Here is a 19,949-nt window from a genome sequence, read left to right as displayed (position 1 = left end):
CAGGTGTCCCATTTCCCCCCCCAAATTGACCCCCTCCACTTTGCTCTGACCCCCTCCCCAGGCCTTCACCCCATTATTAATTGTGTCCATGGGTTATGCATATATGCATAAAACTCCTTTGGTTAATCTCTTCCCACCCTCCACCCCCTTCCCTCTTCCCTCTGAGATTTGTCTGTTGCATGCGTCAGTGTCTCTGGATCTATTTAGTTCATCAGATTCTTTTGTTCATTAGCTTCTTCTTAAAGAAGACTCTTCAGCTTTTCCTGTAGTGCTGGTCTGGTGGTGATGACCTCCTTTAGCTTTTCTTATCTGTGAAGCTCTTTATTTGACCTTCCGTTCTAAATGATAGCTTTGCTGGGTAGAGCAATGTTGGTTGTAGTTCCATGTTTTTCATCACTTTGAATATTTCTTGCCACTCCCTTCTGGCCTGCAAAGTTCCTGTTGAGAAATCAGCTGACAGCCGTATGGGTGCTCCCTTGTAGGTAACTAATTGCTTTTCTCCTGCTGCTTTTAAGATTCTCTCTTTGTCTTTAACCTTTGGCATTTTAATTATGTGTCTTGCTGTGGCCATGCCTCTTTGGGTTCCTCTTGTTTGGGACCCTCTGTGCTTCCTGGACTTGTAAGTTGATTTCTTTCCCCAGGTAGGGGAAGTTTTCTGTAATTATTTTTTCAAATAGATTTTCAATTTCTTGGTCTCTTTCTTCCCTTTCTGGCACCCCAATAATACAAATGTTGGGCCTCTTGAAGTTGTCCCAGAGGCTCCTTCATATTTCGGGACTCTTTTTTCTTTTTTCTCTTCTGGTTGGGTGTTTTTTGTTTCCTCATGTTCCAAATTGCTGATTTGATTCTCAGCGTCCTCTACTCTACTGTTGATTCCCTGTAAATTATTCTTCATTTCAGTTCCTGTAGCTTTCATTTCAAATTGGCACTTTATTATGTTATCGATTTTCTCAGTTATTTCCCTAATAGTCTGCTTAAACATCCTTATAAACAAAATTCTGAACTCTGTTTCTGTTAGCTTGCTTGGATCTATTTCATTTAGTTCCTCTTCTAGAGATTTCTTCTGTTCTTTCCTTTGTGACATGTTTCTTTGCCTCCACATTTTGGCTGCTTCCAGGTGTTTGTTTCTATGTAGTAGGTAGAGCTGCTATGTCTTCTGGAACTTGTAGAGTGGCTTTGTGTAGTCGGTGTCCTGTAGGGTTCAGTGGTTCAGCCTCCTCGGTCACCTGAGCTGGGCCTTCTGGGTGCTCCCCTGTGTGGGCTGTGTGCACTGTCCTGTTGTAGTTGAGCTGTGGTTGCTGTTGGCGTCACTGGGAGGAACTGATCCCCAGGCCAATCGGCTGTGAGGACCCGCTGCAAATACGGCCAAAGAGCTGCTGTGCTGGAGACACCCCTATGGAGCAGGACTTACTTCAGGGGAGCTTTGGTGTTCACCAAGTGCGCCCCTTGAGTGTGTCACTCGTGGATGTGGTAGGGTTGTAATCCAGCGTGGTCGAGTCTGACCACCAGGTGCACTGTCTCTGGGGCCTCCTGGAAGGTGCAAAGTCAGCCTGTGCCAGTGCCTTGCCCAGGGCCACCCAGCATGAGCTACACAGCAAACCGTAGTTGGCTGCTACTTGTGTTGGGCTTGGAGGTGTGCAGGAGAGGCCAAGCTATGAGCCAATGCAGCTGCCGCTAGTGCCAGGCCTGGGGCCGCTTATCAAGCCGTATGGGGCCCGCAGTAAACATGAGGCTCGAGAGGCCACTTGCAGAGAAAAGCCCCTGGAAAGGGCCTGGATGAGCTGCAGGTGGGGAGGGGCGGGGCCTCCGGGAATCACGGGGCGGGGCCAAAGGTGAGAGTCAGGTGCTGGCGACTCAAACATGGCGCCTGCCCGCCGGCTGTGTGCGGGGAGGACTCACCACAGGAGCCATGGCCTCCGCCAGCCCTTCTGCCTGGGAGGAAGCCGCCCTCCGCCTCTCGCCCGGATCTCAGGCAGGTTAGTTCCCCCCCGAGTGTCCCGGGTCCTTTCCGGCTGCTCCCGGCGCTGGGCTTAGAGGGAGCGTCCGAGTGAGTCCGTGCCGGGCCCTTTAGAGGAGCTGCCGGGGCTCCCGCAGCCTCCGTGACCCTCAGGGACAGTCCCCGCTGGTTTCACAGCGCGGAGTTGTGGGGACGTCTCTTCCTGGCCTGGAGCCCTGGGCTGGGGGCTGCTGTGGGGCTGGGACCCCTCCCTCCTCCGGGATACCCCCACCCTGAGATTCCCTCCCGGGTTTCAACCGCGGCACCGGGTGTGGGCCCGCAGCTGTTTCTCCGGGATTCAGCCCCATCCGCCCGCGTCTCCGCCCCTCCTCCCGATCTCGGTGCTGCTTCAGCTCCCTGGTTGCGGGGCTTCTGTGCAGCCAGATCTCAGGAGGCCCTGAGTGATGGTGGTTTTGTATCTTAGCTGTAATTTTGATGTGGTTGTGGGAGGCTGCTGGTGCAGCTGTTACCTACGCCGCCTTCTTGTTTCTCTCCCAATTTCATATATATTTTTATCTTAATGATTTTTATTATTATACTTTTAAAAATCAAATAGCCAGTGAGTGTGTTGGGGGGTATCTACTAAGTTAAGAGCTTACCTAAGAGTTGCCCAATCACCCTTGTAACAGCATTAGGAAAGCCTATTCAACTTCCTTTTAGGTTCAATGCCCTACATCAGCGATTTTCAACATTTTTCATCTCAGGGTGCACATAAACTCATTACTAAAATTCTGCAGCACACCAAACAGTATATCTTTTTGCTGATCTGACAAAAAAATAGTTATAATTCTGACTCATTCACATGGGTGGCTATTGTGTCGGCTGTTTTCATTTTTTGAATATGACAATCTAAGGGAAAAGGGATCAGTGCCCTGACTAAATAGTCAGGAATTGCATGTTTTAAAAATTCATGCAGCACACTGGTTGAAAATCGCTGCTTTGCGTAGCTTAGACTGAAGCTTTTCCACTCTGGGATGCAAACAGTAGCACAAAAGTCTAGAAAGTTTTCACAAAGTTGAGTCACATGACTTATAGATGGATTTAAATTTATGACCCAAGAAATACTATTGATATGTGAACACTTGAGAACAAAATGTCTAAAAAGTGATCAATAAGACACATTTATTAAAGCAAGGTTATAGAAGATTATTCTTTTCTTCTTCCTTAAGTGATGATGGATTTATTAGATAAGGGAATACTGGGAATCAATGTGCTCTATATTATAGATTTAAGAAGTAGTCTGATGAAATGCCAGATAGCACAGTACTAAGAACATCAATTTTAAAAATGCCAGGATTTAAATGGTCTTTATTTAAATGGCAGACAGGGTCAGAGGGAAAAGTGGTCAGATATAAAAAGTTACTCTAAGTTTGTCTGGAAAATAGTTTCCCTACCTTCTGTGTGCTTCCTGGCACATTGCATGCAACTTTATTATGATATCAGTAAGTGAATTTGTTATTGTCATTTGGCCTCCCCCACTAGACTCTAAGATCATTCAGATTAGAGAACCATATTTATTCATCGCCGGCTCCTCAGTATCTAATGAAATGCATAGCATATATAAAGAATTTCTTTATTATTGGCTGAAAATGGTCAATTTCTTAATTAGTAAAATATATTAATTTTCATCTTAAACTGAGTCAAAAATCCTCAAACTTTTTCAAGGTATGCAAGTTCCCATATGTGAAAGATTAGAAATGGTTTTTTTCTCTGAGAAAAGAAATATTGTGCAGAAAAAGATCTGATTTCAATAAATTTTTTTCCTTGAGTGAGGAAAAGGCTACAGGACAGAAGTCACTGTGGACAAGGCAGGCATTGGTCTTCTGTTTCCTTGTTTGTAAAATAGGTAACTGGACAAGAGTCAGGGCTTCTAAAGTGTTTTGTTTTGTTTTGAAAATACTTCTATGATATCAACTCTCCCAATTACAGTGTTTTAGGTACAATGCTCAGGAACTGGGTTGTAGAGATGAAGTCCCCACCAACCGCCCATTCTGCCAGTTAGTGTGGGGGATCTCGGCTAAGATTAGAATTTAGGTAAAGGAAGCATTTCTTTACCTAAGAGTTGTGCATTGTATACTTGGCCATGGGAAATGTTCTATTTCTTGTTTGAAAGAAAAAATGCTTTTCTTACAAAATATTATTGGCTTCTCAGTGTGGGACTTCCTTAAAATTAAAAGTTCTGTTGTATAACAGTGAATTGCTTCAGAAGGGTTTATGTTGAATAAATATGTTTAATAAAACCTGACAGTGTAATTTAGTATTAATGGCAAAGTTGCTTCAAGTATAATAGCTTCAGGTATATAACTAATTTGACTACTAGCTGACAACAGTTTATTATGTATTTTAGGAAATATTAGCAGCTCCCTGCCAATAATACAAATATGAAGAAAGTAGAGCAGGAACCATGGGGCTAGGTGATTATATGATAAAACCTCATTATGAGAGAATATTGGAAAGTCCTGTAAAGAAATAATATAAAGAATACCTTTGCTATTCTTTCTAAAAGTAGGTATATTGTGCTGAGAAATTAAACAGACAAAAATAATTATAGGGACTATGGTAATAATCACGCACATCAGAAAAAGAAATTTGAAGTATTTAAAAAATTTTCCCACTTATTAAACCTTGTCTCCTAAAACTAATTATTAGACAAAGTTTTGCCTCTTTTGAAATACTAGAAGTAAAATAAAAAATGAATATTTTGATTCTTTAAATATTTTCCATAGCTATGTTTTCACTAACTAATACTGATCTTTTCTACATTCTTAATACAAAGTAGCGATGTGCATAAAATAGTTAAAATATGGAAATAGAAAATGTGGATATTTATTTACCAAACTACAAGAAGTAGTCAAAAACCAAAATAAGAAGTCAGACAATAATTGAATGTGAAATTGAGATTAAATATTTGCAGATGCATTTTCAATATGATGGGAATGGGGAGTGGGAGGATCTTACCAAATTGCTGCTTGAAGATTTTCACAATATGGTAACTGACTTGTATCTACCATCCTGATTACAGTAGAAGACCTGAAGTGGTAACTCTTTGAAAAATTAATTCAAGGACCAGTAAGTAACAAATAAGAATTTTTGCTCATTTAAACTAATTTTAAACAGGCACTGAAATGTCTGTAGAATTTTGCAACTCGTTGATTTGATCAAAGGCAGCCGTGTTAAATATGGATAGAAAAACTAGGTGAGTGGCAATTTGAGAGAAATACAATAGTTTTTCCCACTGTGAGGATTAGAACTAAAAGGCCGTTGGAGTTTATTGTCTGCATATTTGATTTTCATCCAATATGCTTGAGGTGAAGGGACAAAATAATTGGAAAGGCTCCTAGCATTGGCCAGCAAAGCCCCAGCTATTCAGTAATAGGTTTGGGGCAGAGTCAGGAAGAAAAATGACAGTAAGAAAAGTGGCAGGGGGAGAAAAATGGGAGGGAAAGGAACAAATAAAATAAAAAAAGCATTAAGTGGGAGCCTTTTGAAGTAGATTGTATATGTGAATGGGCAGCTTTTACACCTTTTAGAAATGTAAAATATAGCTTAGGCATCCCACAGAATTTGTGTGTTTATTTTCTCTCCAGCCTCAGCCACCATGATGGTGTCCTCTCTTTTTTACTGTGAGTGCTACAAAGTGTCACACTGTAGGAACTCCTTAAAGAAGGGAATAAAATGTCCTCTTTACAAGGCATGTATATGTGGGAAACTAATGAATATTGAGCACCCATTAAATACTACACATTAAATACTATACATTTATGTGTTATCCCTTTTAAGTTTTTTATTTTACAACTGAAGAAATCAAGATGATTTAAATTCAACTCCAACTCTAAGGCTTATGATATTTTCATTAGTATCTACTCTGATGTTTGCTTAGTTGTTAAAGATAAATGGATAATATTTAAAATCAAGAAATAAATTTCTCCACTAAGTAACCAATTTTGAGCTCAACTACAGCAACTACATTCCCCTGAATATAATAATTATGCATAGTCTAGTTCTGCAGTAATACAACTTCTTAAATTTTAATCTCCCAAACCAGTTTAAGTAATCCAGCAATTTCAGTAATCTTTATTAAAATGGCGAAACAGGTAAATTAGTCTTTAGTGATACTCTAAATTCCATCTTATTTTAGTTCATGTTCAAAGGGTCTACACTGTTTTGTCAATGATAAGAAACTCATTTTTTTCCATATTAACATCCCTGAAATTGAAATGTGACTTTAAGTTGATGTGATAAAAAATCATTACCATTATCAGGGTTAATTGGCATTTTTCTTAGTGGTATACCAAAAAATGGTGCATTTTACAATTAGTGGCATCTTAGTTTTAGTGAAATTATATATAAGTTGTAGCATTCATAAAGTAATATCTCCTGGTAGAGGTGTCCAATAATATTTAGGTGAAAATCTTTAGGTGTCACTTCTCTTAGTGATACATATATATTTAATAAGCTTCTAAAATGGAAAAAAAAACAAATAAAATAATTTTAGCACTCCAAAGAATTATTTACTAAAGGTAGACTTTCAATCATGGTGATAAGTGGTGGCTGATATATTTTGGTCAGGGTCCTTTTCTGGCACCATTGAAATTTGTTCTGCTTGCTTCAGTCAGAGCTGTTACACTTACTAGTTATGTGACAGTAGCCAAAGATTTAGCCTTTTTTAATCTCAGCTTCCTCATCTGTAAAATGGAGATGCACATGCGTCTACTTCATAGAACCGTAAAGAGAACTGCGAGAGATGGCAGATATAGAGAAGTAGCACAGTTTCTAGCACATAAATGTTAATTTTTCTTTAAAGAGTATCCTTGAAATAAACTGCATTTTGAAAAGTGAAATTTGTCACAAGAAGTAGAAAGTATTCCCAGTGATGGTTTAGCCTGATTGCAGGCTAGATTGCAGACTATATTGATGGTGTGTTTGAACTAGACACTGTTAAAACAGAGTCTTGAGAATGAATGTTCTCTGCTTATTTTAGTGCATGATTAGTAGGACACAATAGGATGAAAAACTCCTGTAATGTAGTGATTGTATTCATCAATCAAAGGTCTGTGTCTAAGTCTCTAAAACAAAAGGTGTGAGCGTCCTACTGGGACCTCACTGTGAGATGGACAGTGCAATTAAATACCAAAATACTTTCCACAGCTTTTTATACCAGGTGGCTACAGGCATAATCTCTGCAAAGATATGTAAGTAACTACTCATGAATTCAGTCTAATTATTTTCTCAAATTGCCTATCTCAGAGTTTGAAATCCCTACCATCAGAGTCACTTTGGTTTAAATACATGGCTTTTAGCCCAGCTGGCATGGCTCGGTGGTTGAGCATCAACCTGGGCTCCAGGAGATCTCGGTTCTATTCCCATCAGGGCACATGCCTGGGTTTTGGGCTCGATCCCCAGTAGGGGGCGTGCAGGAGGCAGCCGGTCAATGACTCTCATCATTGATGTTTCTCTCTCTCTCTCCCTTTCCCTTCCTCTCTCTGAAATCATAAAAATATATTTAAAAAAATAAATACATGGTCTCTAGAAGGACATTGCACAAATGCACAACTATCACACAGAAAGGGAGATATTTTATTGATTCATTAGCATATATTAGTATTCAGATTGGATAGGGAAGGAAATAGAAATCAAGCCGAATAAGTCTGATGGAGATGAGAGAAGTTTAGACAGCCTCGGGAGGAAGGCAAACTCCAGCAGCAGACAAAGCGAATAATCTGCCCAGATGGAAGGCTCCAGGAGCTTTGTTATCGGGAAAAGAATAAAGATAAAATTGTGGTTCTGAAAAACAAGAACTATGCTGATATTTCATTGCTCTGTCTTCAGTTAGTGGAACAGAATAGGCCCTTGATAAATATTTTTTGAATGAATGAGACATTTATAAATGAAATATATTTTTACTGTCTATATACTGCTAAAATATTATAGAGTGTAAACTGAACTGCATTTTTATGTGCTCATGCAAGGCAAGGGCATTGCAGAACATAGAAAAATCATGTTGTATCAGGCTTTTGTTGATTTTCAAGAAATGTAAGGTGACATATAAAACACCTAAGCCTGTGCAATAAAGAAATGCCTTTTCATCATTATAACTCATTGTTTGTCATAGAACATTGAATATGATAGGTATTCAATAAATGTTGGCTAAATTAATTGGATTCTAATATACGCAGTTAATCATCAAAAAGCTTTGTGCAGAGTTTGTCTAATAGCCCAGAAAATTGGCTGTATAGTAACCATGCAGACAGAGCCATTGGCATGCCTCTCTCATCTATTGATGAGTTATAATTTGATTCATTTAATTGTATTTATTAATTGTGTTTTACTGTGTTGTATTTTCTTTGTGAGAATGTTTGTTCTTCTGTAAATTTTTCTTAGCCACATTTACATGTGTACCAACAAACTAATATATATCGGTGGCCTTATGTTTCTGTTGAAAAGACATGAGATACTTTATTAGCAGCATCTGCGTATTTAAAAATATAATTCTGCCTAGGAGATGCCAATTTTTTATGTAGATGAAAGTGAAAAATGAGATTAAAACAGTGGTAAAAGTAAGTCTATAGAGTTTTCTCAAAGTATGTGCTCTAGTCTCTTCCTGAAGATTCTGATTTAGTTTCGTAGTGGGGAGGGTGAGAGAGAGGGAAATTGGAATATAGTAGGTGGTTGCAGCTTTGAACTGACACCTTATTTCCCCCCCATTTCCAGACTATGAATCCTATCTTGGTGGGGCTAATTGACACCTGGGAAACATACCCCGTGCTTCACACATTTACCCCCATACCGCCCACCTTGATTTAACCCATCCTTTCCATTCTCACGCCAGGGGAGAATTCACAGTCTCTTAATATTTACTAACATTTCTTTGTGATGCAAAAATCTTTAAAAATGTCAATTAACTCTATGTTAATTGTTGCTGAACCTTTCTGAAGGAGATTGCTTCTCTTACCATTATCTGGTTTCCAAATTCATTTGAAATGAATCCAATGCATTTAAGGGAAGAAATAGTGAGAAGAGTTTCAAAATGTAGAAACCAGTGTAAATTGATAAAGGTCTAACTGGGAAATCTGGGTTAAGAAACTTTCCTTTAACCTAATTATATCCTCTTCGTTAAAAATAGACTCATAGATACCGAGAACAGATTTGAGGGTTGACGGAGGTGGGAAGAGTAGGGACTGGGTGAAAAAGGTGAAGGGATTAAGAAACACAGATTGGTAATTACAGGAGTCACAGAGATGTAAAGTATAGCATAGGGAATATAGTCAATAATATTGTAATAACTAGGTATGGGGCCAGGTGAGTACTTGGAATATTGAGGGGGCCACTCTGTAAAGTACATGATTGTCTAATCAGTATGCTGTACATCTGAAACTAATGTAGAATAATAGTGAGTGTAAACTGTAATTAAAAAATAAAAAATAGCCTGGCTGGGTGTGGCTCAGTGGTTGAGCATCGACCTAGGATCCAGGTGATCGAGGTTTGATTTCTGGCCGGGACACATGCCTGGGTTGTGGGCTCGATCCCAGTCAGGGGCGTGCAGGAGGCAGCCGATCAATGACTCTCTCATCATTGATGTTTCTCTCTCTCTCTCTCCCTCTCCCTTCCTCTCTCTGAAATCAATACCGATATATTTTTTAAAAAGTAAAAATAAATAAACTCTCATAGACTTCTTTCCACCTCCAAGTTGTTAATACAGGAAGAAAAATGTTGCACGGTTAAGAAACAATGTTTTTCAAATTATCAGAGAACAATGACCCTTTTTGTGAAGTCAATAACATTTATTTCTTTAGAATATTAACTAGAACCCATCTTTACCCACCACTCTTATCTATTCTACAAAATTCAGAACAAATTAAGTGGTAAGAGCAACATTATTATCTATAAACTAATAAGTTGAGTTTTGTTTAAGGAAGAAAATGACTCAATTATTAATTGCTTCAAGGACCTAAGATGGTCATTGTTGTAACAAAGGTATTACCAACATTATAATAGATGATCCTTGACCTGTGAAGAAACATATGTAGAGAATTAGGGCATTAGACATCAACTTCTTACAGAATATCTGGGTTATGACTGACATTGCAAAATATATTATGGAAAAATGTATTGTACTTATAATACTTATCTTACTTATTGAGAATACAAATTTATGTACAGTTCTGGGTTTTGATTTTTTTAAAAGGCAAAAATGGAAAGGATAACTCTAGTGTCTACAACAGTGTCAAGCACAAAGTTAGTGATCAATATATATTTGTTGAATGAATACATTTACAATAGAATACCTGTAGCAGGTTATAAACATTGTAGACATATATGGACATTGAAAATCTAACATTCATCTCCCTTACATTGTACTCTGTACCAACCTTTTTTCAATTCCTTACTTTTTTTTTTTTAGATGTAAATGAAAAATTGAGGTAGGGACAGTGTAACTTTGATATTTCTACAGTGATTTCAATACTAATATTTTGTTTTGGGAAATTTGGGGCCCCATATTCTCATTCCTTTAGGGAAATTATGTCAGTTCTGGTGGTGGTTAGTTCAGATTTCTTCAATTACAGAGGAGACTTAGTGTTTTCCACTGCGGAGAGAGAGACAGAGACAGAGACAAAAGTGATCGAGCACATCCATTTAACAAACCAGTGAGTAGTAGTACGGTTTTGCCTGATCTAGTGAGGACTTTTACCTCACTATTCTAAGTTCATTATTCAAAGATAACAAACATCCAAGATATATATGTGAACCACATTTGGCCCAGGGCTTCTCTGAATCCCAAAGTTCAAAAATAGTATTTGTGGAAGCTGAGTTCATGCATGATTAGTAAATGGTTTTGTTACTGATTTTATTCGGATACCCTTAAATGAAAGTATCTGAATAAGTGGAAGGTAGTGTGTGGATTAAGTGTGTATCAGAATTACTAGGCAATTTGAGAGTTTTGCAAAAATTCCTGGTGATTGTGATGACCCTCCTGGGGGTGGACAGAAGAAGGAAGGTCTGCACATGAGAATGTGTGTTTGCTATTTTTTTACTATTACAGATGCCTCATCCACAACTCCTTTCTGCTTACAAATACATCATTCTGAGCTGAGAATGCTTTAAAGAGAACAATTCCAGTTGGTTCAGAAATAACACTGCTTGTTTCCCTCTCCATACTGCTCAAATGATTCTTCCACATTTACACAGCTTCAGGAAGGTTCTCCATAGGTGTCGTGCATAATATATGCTAAGATAATGATATTTCTTCATTATCTAAATGTTGCAGAAGACTCTGGGCCATGATTAGTGGATGATTTCTGGCTCATTCAGATAAGCAGAAACATTAAAGCCAAGTTTACGGTTCTTGAGAAATGGCATACGATGAAATGATTTTATCGTAAATAGTGTAAATGTGTTGCATATAGTTTGCATAACTAATACAGTCTTACTTATGATGGGATGTGGCAATAAATCAATGAGACAGATTTTATTATCTGGTTTTCAGAGACTTTTCTCTCTTTACTTTGTGGTTGTATCTCTGTAGCTCTAGATATTCGGGGGTACAAAATCACTTTACCCTGCTTTAACAGTTTTCAATACACATGTGTATCTGAGTAATAATATAGAAACACTACTTAAACTTTACAGGTGAGGAAATTGAGGCTCAGACATCTTTCATGCTCTAATTCCTATTTCATTGCTGTTTATGTCAGAGTCTGACATTTTCTGTCTACATTATGTACAAATGTGCCTAACCAGGGAGAGCTGTATCTGTAAGAAAATAGAGTGGTTTGGTTACATTTCTCTCCCCATCTCCGATTTAAATCTTATTGCTGTTATTTATGTCTTTCTGGTGCACTAAGAGTCACATAGGTCACCCTTCAGATTCAGTCTAAATATCTGACAGCAGAAATTGAAGTGCTATTACAACATATTATGTGAAATTACCTTCCAGGTAACATTTAAAATATTAGTAATCTTTATATAAACCTGGACAGCCATTGATATCAGGGGCTAGTTTTACCTCTTTTGTATCTCTACTACTTAACACACCATGGATTCTTATTAGTTATTTGCTAAATAAGTCAGCTGATTATGAACAAGTTGATTATTTGATGACATACATTTTTCTCTTAATTTTGTGATGGTCTAAGGTAAGAAAATATGAATTTATATAGACATTGTAGAGTTTGAAGTTACTGAGCTAGCTCTCTATCACTGACGCTGTTTTACTGTGCAAGAGCTGTTCATTTAACAAGTATTTCCTAAGTATCCTCTCTATGCTTAGCCCCAGACTGGGTGTCACTAGATTAGCAAGGACAGCCTGTGAAGCATGTTATTTTCTTCACTGTCTCCAAGTGAAATCTATAATAAGACCAAAGCCATACTTGAGTTACTTCAAAGAAAACTATTCAGAAAGACAGTTCCATATTTTCAGGCAACTTAGCAGGTCAGATGCCTTTGGGTTCTTTGCATGACTGAGTTAAAGAGCTAGAATGTATATAAAAGCTTAGTGAATTGTGTTTGCAATATCACTGAACAGCCATAGTTAAAACCAGACTTTGTTGGGGTTTCAGGTGTAGCTGCTGCAGGGTTATTTGTGATTGAATTGCAGCTCTTGAAATGCATCACTGAAGTTCGACAAGTAGCTCTACGGCATTTGTGGGTTACAGTTTGGTTCTGATGTTTGTCCACATAAAGACTCTCCCTTTATATATACCACACTAAAATGGAAAATTAATCTAGGAAATAAGATTGAATTTTTTTGAAGAAGGAAACTAACTGCTAATAAAACAAAACTTCTACCTATGATGAAATAAATCTCAAGCCATTCTTTATTGGTAGAAAATTTCCCTTTAAAAAAAGCTTTTAAATTGACTATACTGATAAGCTAACTATGTTAAACTAATCAGTAAGAAACTTCTTTTATTAACCACTGAAATTATTTAAGGATGTCAATGAAAGTGAAAATATTTAAGGCATAAATTCCCTAATTACTGCCAAAGCCCAAATTAACACGAAATTATTAAAGTCTAAATAGCATCTGCTGATGTGTCATTGGGAGCTCATTTTCCCCTGGCTATGCTTCCTACTACTGCTGGGTGAATAGTCAATAATTATTATTGGGTATCATACATTTCATAGAAACTGTCAGAACATGCAATTAGTCAGGAATGATAAAATGGCAATAAGAGAGTTAGGAATAATGAATTGGCAATATAAGTCATCAGTGTGTGATACATACACATCTTAAAATGTTTTATAGGCTACTGGCTATCAAAAGTAATCATGACTGGTGGAAGCAGATGGAATTTGATTTAGGGACTGTGAAATGTTTGTTTAACTCTCACTTGAAAGTGGACCTGGTTTGTTTGGTTATTTTGGCCCTCACTGTACCACAAACTACTATAGAATTCTCCATAAGGAAATCTGTTCTAGATCTGGGGCCATCGTCTGAAGGCCTTTATCACAGAAAGTTGTACAAATGCCTCAGGTATGATATGATTTCACAGCGTGAATGCAATGCACAGAAAGTCACCAGAGAAGCTGTAAAAATGTTTATGGCTGCTGAGCTCTAAGGTTAGAGTTTAAGACACAATTGATTGTAAAACTTTAACTTTTGATATAACTTCTAACCTTTCAGCGCACAACTGAAGTTGTCAAAGAATGCTAAATATAAGGCCTTATTTTTTAGTTCCTGCAAATGAACATCCGGGTAACAATGAAAAGATGACCCTAAATATCCCTGTTACTACCAGCACATTCTTTCATATTTTTTATTTTGCAAAGTCACACATATATAGATATGTAGCTGTAATTTAGACTGTCCTGCTTCTAAAAATAGGCTACTGCAATTCTCATTTTGAAAAATGCTCAAGCTTTCCAGGCATAACAATTTAAATCATTAATTAGTAAGAAGTGATGATCTGTTATGCTCCATTTCACCCTTGACTGTTGAAATCACACCCTAGGGGTAACTATATTATAGTCATGGATAAAGTATTTGGGAAGTTTCTGGGATCCAGAACTTCTAGGATGCAAAAGAATACTTTATAGATGTGTAACCAAAGAGGAGTGGTTTAACATAATATATCTCACCCTATAATTCATATTACATTGACTAGCGGAAGCGAACTGATCATTTATGAACTCTTGAACATGGTGACATTTGGCATATATCTAAAATGGGAGATTGAATTTAATATCCATAATTAACTGTCAACATTTGTGCTTCACTCTCGTACTTGGCGATATTATACTGACATTGCAGAAGGGTGGCACGGAACTTGCTGCTATGTAGCAAAGTTTTAAATAAGCATATTTCAAAGCTCCCTCTCAAGTAATGAATTAGAAATTGCCTTTGAATTCAACTTGGTTGGCAGTTATTATTTGGTACATAGATCTCCCGAGACAGGAGAGTGCAGTTATACAACAGCTACTTGGAATTCTGTGTAGCATTATACGGTCATATTAAAGACAATTCTTAGGTTTTCCATCCAAATAAAAAATTTTGAGGGTTTACATTTATGATGTAAGGTGGGAGCCTCACAGCACTACTGTGGAGAGTGCAGAATTTAGGATAGTGTGGATGTGTTTCTGATCCTATCCAAGGGGATTTATTACTAAAAATACTAAAAGCATTTCATTCTACCAAAGCTTCATTTGTAATAGAGTCCCATGGCATGGATCCTGTGGGTAGCCTTACGGTCTAGTTCTAGGTCTCTAGGACCAAGAAAGGCAATTGATAAAAAAGAAAACAGTATTTTTAATGCAGGTATTGGTTATGCATAGTGATGTCCTATTAGGGATGTTCACTGAGTACTGTGCTTGATAAATATTTGTTACACATGAACAGCTTCGACGTTTACCAGGCTGTAGCACACTCAACATGCTGCTCCTGAGAGAGCCCAGAGGGTGGTTATAAGGCTTCCCAATTATTTTCCATGCTGCAATCTCAAAGGCTAGCCTTCTACTTCGTAACTCATAACATGTACTCACTATTCACGATGAAGCTAGCACTTATGCTGACTTTTCCTTGAATTTTTATTCACTTATATGTAATTTTATTTTCAGCCTCTAACACCTCTTGTCTTCATGCACTGGGGGTAAAGTATTGCTTTCTTTTGTATTACCTGACATTATTTCATTCACTCATTATGGGACAATCCCCAAATTCTTTGAGCCTGAGTTTCTTCATTTAAAATGTTAGAATAATAATAATAATGATCAGTTTTATTCTCAAAATAGAATACATTTTTAATTTTTGTGTGAATATTTTTTAAAATTTATCTTTATTGTTGAAAGTATTACAGATATCCCCCTTTTCCCCCCATTGACCCTTTCTACCCCTTCCCTGCCCCCCACCCTTACCCAGGTCTGTGTCCATGGGTTATGCATATATGCACGTAAGTTCTTTAGTTAATCTCTTCCCACCCACCCACCCCTGCCTTCCCTCTGAGATTCCTCAGTTTGTTCCAAGCTTCTTTGTCTCTGGATCTATTTTGTTCATCAGTTAATTTTGTTCATTAGATTCCACATAAGAGTGAGATCATGTGGTACTTGTCTTTTTCTGACTGGTATATTTCCCTTAGCATAATACTCTCCAGGCTGCACCATGCTGTCTGAAAGGGTAAGAGCTCCTTCTTTTTTACAGCTGCATAGTATTCCATGGTGTGAATGCCCCACAGCTTTTTATCCACTCATCTACTGATGGGCACTCGGGCTGTTTCTAGAGCTTGGCTATTGTAAATTACACTGCTATGAACATAGGGGGACATAAGTTCTTTGTGATTGGTGTTTCAGGATTCTTAGGATGTATTCCAAGAAGTGGGATCACTGGGTCAAATGGCAGGTCAGTTTTTAATTTTTTGAGGAAACTGCCTTATGGCCCAGTGATTTTACTTCTGGGAATATATCCAAAGAAACCCACAACACTAATTCCAAAGAATATATGCACCCTGTGTTCACTGCAGCATTATTTACAATAGCCAAGATATGGAAGCAACCCAAGTACCCATCAATAGATGAGTGCATAAAGAAGATGTGCTACATATACACAATGGAATATTACTCAGCCATAAAAAAGAATGAAATCTTACCATTTGCTACAGGTTGGGTGGACATAAATGGTATTATGCTCAGTGAAATAAATCAATCAGAGAAGGACAAATACCATATGATTTCACTTATATGTAAACTCTAAAGAGTAAAATAAATGAATAAAGAAAATAAAAAATAGAATAGATTATAGTAAATACAATTTCCCAGCACTTAGTGGGTGCTATTGTTCCATAACCTATTATTACCTCTATCTTGTTTTCATTCTTTTACAGAATTCAGTTATGTCCCCTTTCAAATTTACTTCCCTGAGATTGATGTATCCCATTTTCTTATATGAAAATTTCTACATACAGTAGTCCCCCCTTATCCACAGTTTTGCTCACTGTGGTTTCAGTTACCTATGGTCAGTTGTGGTCCAAAAATATTAAGTGGAGAATTCCAGAAGTAATTCACAAGTTTTAAATTGCATGCCACCACTCTGACAGCATGGTGAAATATTGCACTGTTCTGCTCTGTCTCACTTGCGACGCGAATCATCTTCGCCCAGCTTATTTATGCTGTATATTCAGTGCAATAAGATATTCTGGTAGAGACCACATTCTCATAACATTTATTACAGTATATTGTTGTAATTGTTCTATTTTATTATTAGTTGTTGTTAACCCCTTACGGTGCCTCACTTATGAATTAAAGTTTATCACAGGTATGTACGCACAGGAAAAATCATAGTATATATAGGCTTTGGCACTGCCTGTGGTCAGATATCCACTCGGGGTCTTTGAACACATTCCCTGCAGATAAGAGGGGGACTACTGTATTCTTTTTGGGGGGAGCTATTATCCCCACTTTATTTTTTAAATTAAAATATAATTAACATATAATGTTACATTCATTTCAGGTGTACAACGTAGTTGTTCAACATTTGTATACCTAACGAAGTGTCACCATAAGTCTAGTAACCATTGTCACTGTACAAAGTTGTTACAGTATTGCTTGCTGTCGTCCTTATGCTGTACATTATAGCCCCCGTGACTTATTTATTTTATTTCTAGAAATCTGTACCTCTGATTCCCCTTTACCTTTTTTGCCCTTCCTCCCAGATCCCCCTCCCCTCTGGCAGCCTTCAGTTTGTTCTTTGTATCTATGAGTTTTTCATTTTGTTTGTTTGTTTGTTTGTTTATTGTTTTCAGATTCCATGTATAAGTGAAATCATATGGTGTTTGTCCTTCCGTACCATATGACCCAGCAGTTCCACTTCTGGGCATCTGTCTGCAGGCAATGAAAACACTAATTTGAAAGGATAAATTTACCCTATTTGCATTGCAGCATTATTTATAATAAGATATGGAAGCAACCCAAGTGTCCATCAATAAGTGAATAGATAAAGAAGATATGATGATATGATATGATTTGATATATGCATAAACATACAGAGAATGGAATATTATTCAGCCAAACCGTTTGACTTGGCCTCACACAGACTCACCCCTCTTTTCTTGCTCTCCTGTCTTTGTTCACAACTTACTTCCTTAGCAATAGCTTCCTCCCTGCTCTTATCTCTGCCTATAAAGTGCTGATTAATTTTCAATTTCGTATTTATCTTTTCTTTAAAAACCTTTAAGCTAGAAGCAGACTATCCCAGGACAGATTTCTTACAAGTGTCTATTGAGTGTTACTGTGGTGCTTAAATATTAATTACTTGTTTTGAACAGAACTCTGTCCGCATACCCTGCTCCTTTCAAAGACTTGATTTTAGTGACGACAAAGACTCTCTCCTTGACCAAACTTTAGTCATGTTCCTTTGAGCCCACTTTTTGACTAGACCTTGTCCTTGGGCCCTGTCTTCAGCCTGCATAGTCCAGCCGTAGCAAGGATCCTGCTGTTATTTTATTAAGAATCCTCTACCCTTGGTGCCTAGTCACCCCGTCCTGCCTTCAGCAGGAGTCCTGTTAAGTGGGTTTAGCAAGAATTCCCTCACCCTTGATGTCTCCTCTTTGTAATTTTCAAGGGACCCCTCACTCTGCTCCTTGACTATAAATCCCCAGCTGTCTTTACTGTATTTGGAGTTGTGCCTGATCTCTCTCTCCTGCTGTGATAGTCTTGACACCTATTACAACAGTCCTGAATAAAGTCTTTCTTACTATTTTAACAAGTGTCAGAATATGTATTTTTAACAATGGAGAGTGCCAATCATGTTAACCCACGCCCTGGGCTATAGGGCACGGATGTAATACAAGTTTAACCAGTTAGAATATTTTTAACTTCACCTCTCTTGATGGAGTTATATGGCCCTAAGCTGCTCAGGAATGTTTCCTGCTACCACCACATGGAGAAGCTGACGTTAGACAATGAAGATGTCACACGGACAGAAACAGAACCCAGGCCTGTCTGCTTTGAAGTTCTTTACAGTCGTATGTAAGGTCAGCTCTACTTTTGCCCTTTCCATTTGTTTAAGCAAATAATCTGCCTTTTTCTTTTTTTGCTTAAGCACATTCAACCATGTTTCGGTTTTTTAAAACCAAGATGGCCTGATTGATACATTTACTGTATAGTAATTTTCATCTGCCCTGCTATGCTGTAGATTTGTAATTCTCATTCCTCAGTTATACCGGGTATAATTATAATTCGTGCGACTCCACAAAAAGTAGGCTCTTAACTATTTACTGATTTATCTCATTTTCTGTGTGCTTGAAAATTAAATTAATTTCTTTGCGCTTGAAAATTTATTTGTTATTTTTAGTTCTATTTTTCTAAATAAGTCATTATTTAGAACATAGAAAATATGGATTAATACAAAGATAAATTCATCTATAATTTCAACACCTGGAGATGACCTGTGAGTAATTGATGTACTTCCATCCCCCATTTTCATGAGATTGTAATATATATATCACTTTGTTTATTTTTCTCTGAACAATATATTGTGAACATTATTCTATCAATTAATAGAATCATTCTATCACATAAAGGCACTGCAATTTACATAAATGACTTTTTAAAAGATATCTGGATTTTTTCCAAAGATTCTCCATTCATTTCTAAACATAGTCCCTATGTGTGTGTATAACACAAACAAGAAAAACTAAACTAAAAATGTTGTTTTCTTTTTATATGTTCCTTATATGCTAGAGTATTTTCTGATGATATATACATTTAAAAGACTTTTGGTGCATATTGCCAAATAATTCTTCAGAAATATGGTACAAATTTATATTCCTAAAGTAATAAATTAATAGTCTTATTTTTTCCTCAAATTGCAGTTCAAAACTGGCATTTTGTTTTTAGCTTTAGTTTTTTTTACATATGCATGTACTTTATATTACATATATATTTATATATTAAATTATATATTATATATAAAAGACATATATATAACTTTATCTTACAATTTGGCTTAATTGAATTTATGCCATGTTGTAGCAACTTGACAACTTTAAACTTCTTGGAGAACTTTAGAAGTCAAAATTATTAAGTAGCAAATTAATATAACACTGAACAGTTAAGAGAGCCCTGCAGAATGCAATTCTGGACATTTGTTACAATGGATCAATTTTTCATTAAATTCTTCAAATGATTTCAATACTTTTTGGATACAAAACCAACTGCTTTTCTTACTATTTGCCAGAAGATGGCGATATAATAATAAACTAAGATCTCTATATTTTAGAGATTGCAGATGAATATTATCAAAGGATTAAAATAAAAACAATTCCCAAGGCTTGGCAAATCACTCTCTAATGATATACTTACCTTTGTCTTTACTGGCTATAATTTAAAATTAAAAGTTTGCTATTCATTTGGAGGGGAAGGGTTTAAAATATTTTACTCAGTATAATTTTTTTCTCATATTTTTACTCTTCTTCCTTTTCAAGTTATAGGAACAACTTGGGTATAAAAAGGTTGCCAATTAGTG

General features: G+C 37.1%; 1 pseudogene across 1 annotated transcript in view; it reads right to left on the bottom strand.

Annotated features, from left to right (window-relative positions):
• The window catches only part of LOC308562053 (developmentally-regulated GTP-binding protein 1 pseudogene), a 49,644-nt pseudogene extending 33,071 nt beyond the window's left edge, over window positions 1-16,573 (bottom strand). The window contains exon 1 of the transcript in view: window positions 16,435-16,573. The product of the transcript in view is annotated as a developmentally-regulated GTP-binding protein 1 pseudogene (transcript). The remainder of the gene's footprint in view (window positions 1-16,434) is intronic.
• Window positions 16,574-19,949: the final 3,376 nt, after the last annotated feature.

This window comes from Miniopterus schreibersii, assembly GCF_964146895.1.
Source record: "Miniopterus schreibersii genome assembly, chromosome: 9".
Lineage (NCBI taxonomy): Eukaryota > Metazoa > Chordata > Mammalia > Chiroptera > Miniopteridae > Miniopterus > Miniopterus schreibersii.
Note: the sequence above shows the minus strand (reverse complement) of the source record. Positions and strands in the feature narration are given on the sequence as shown.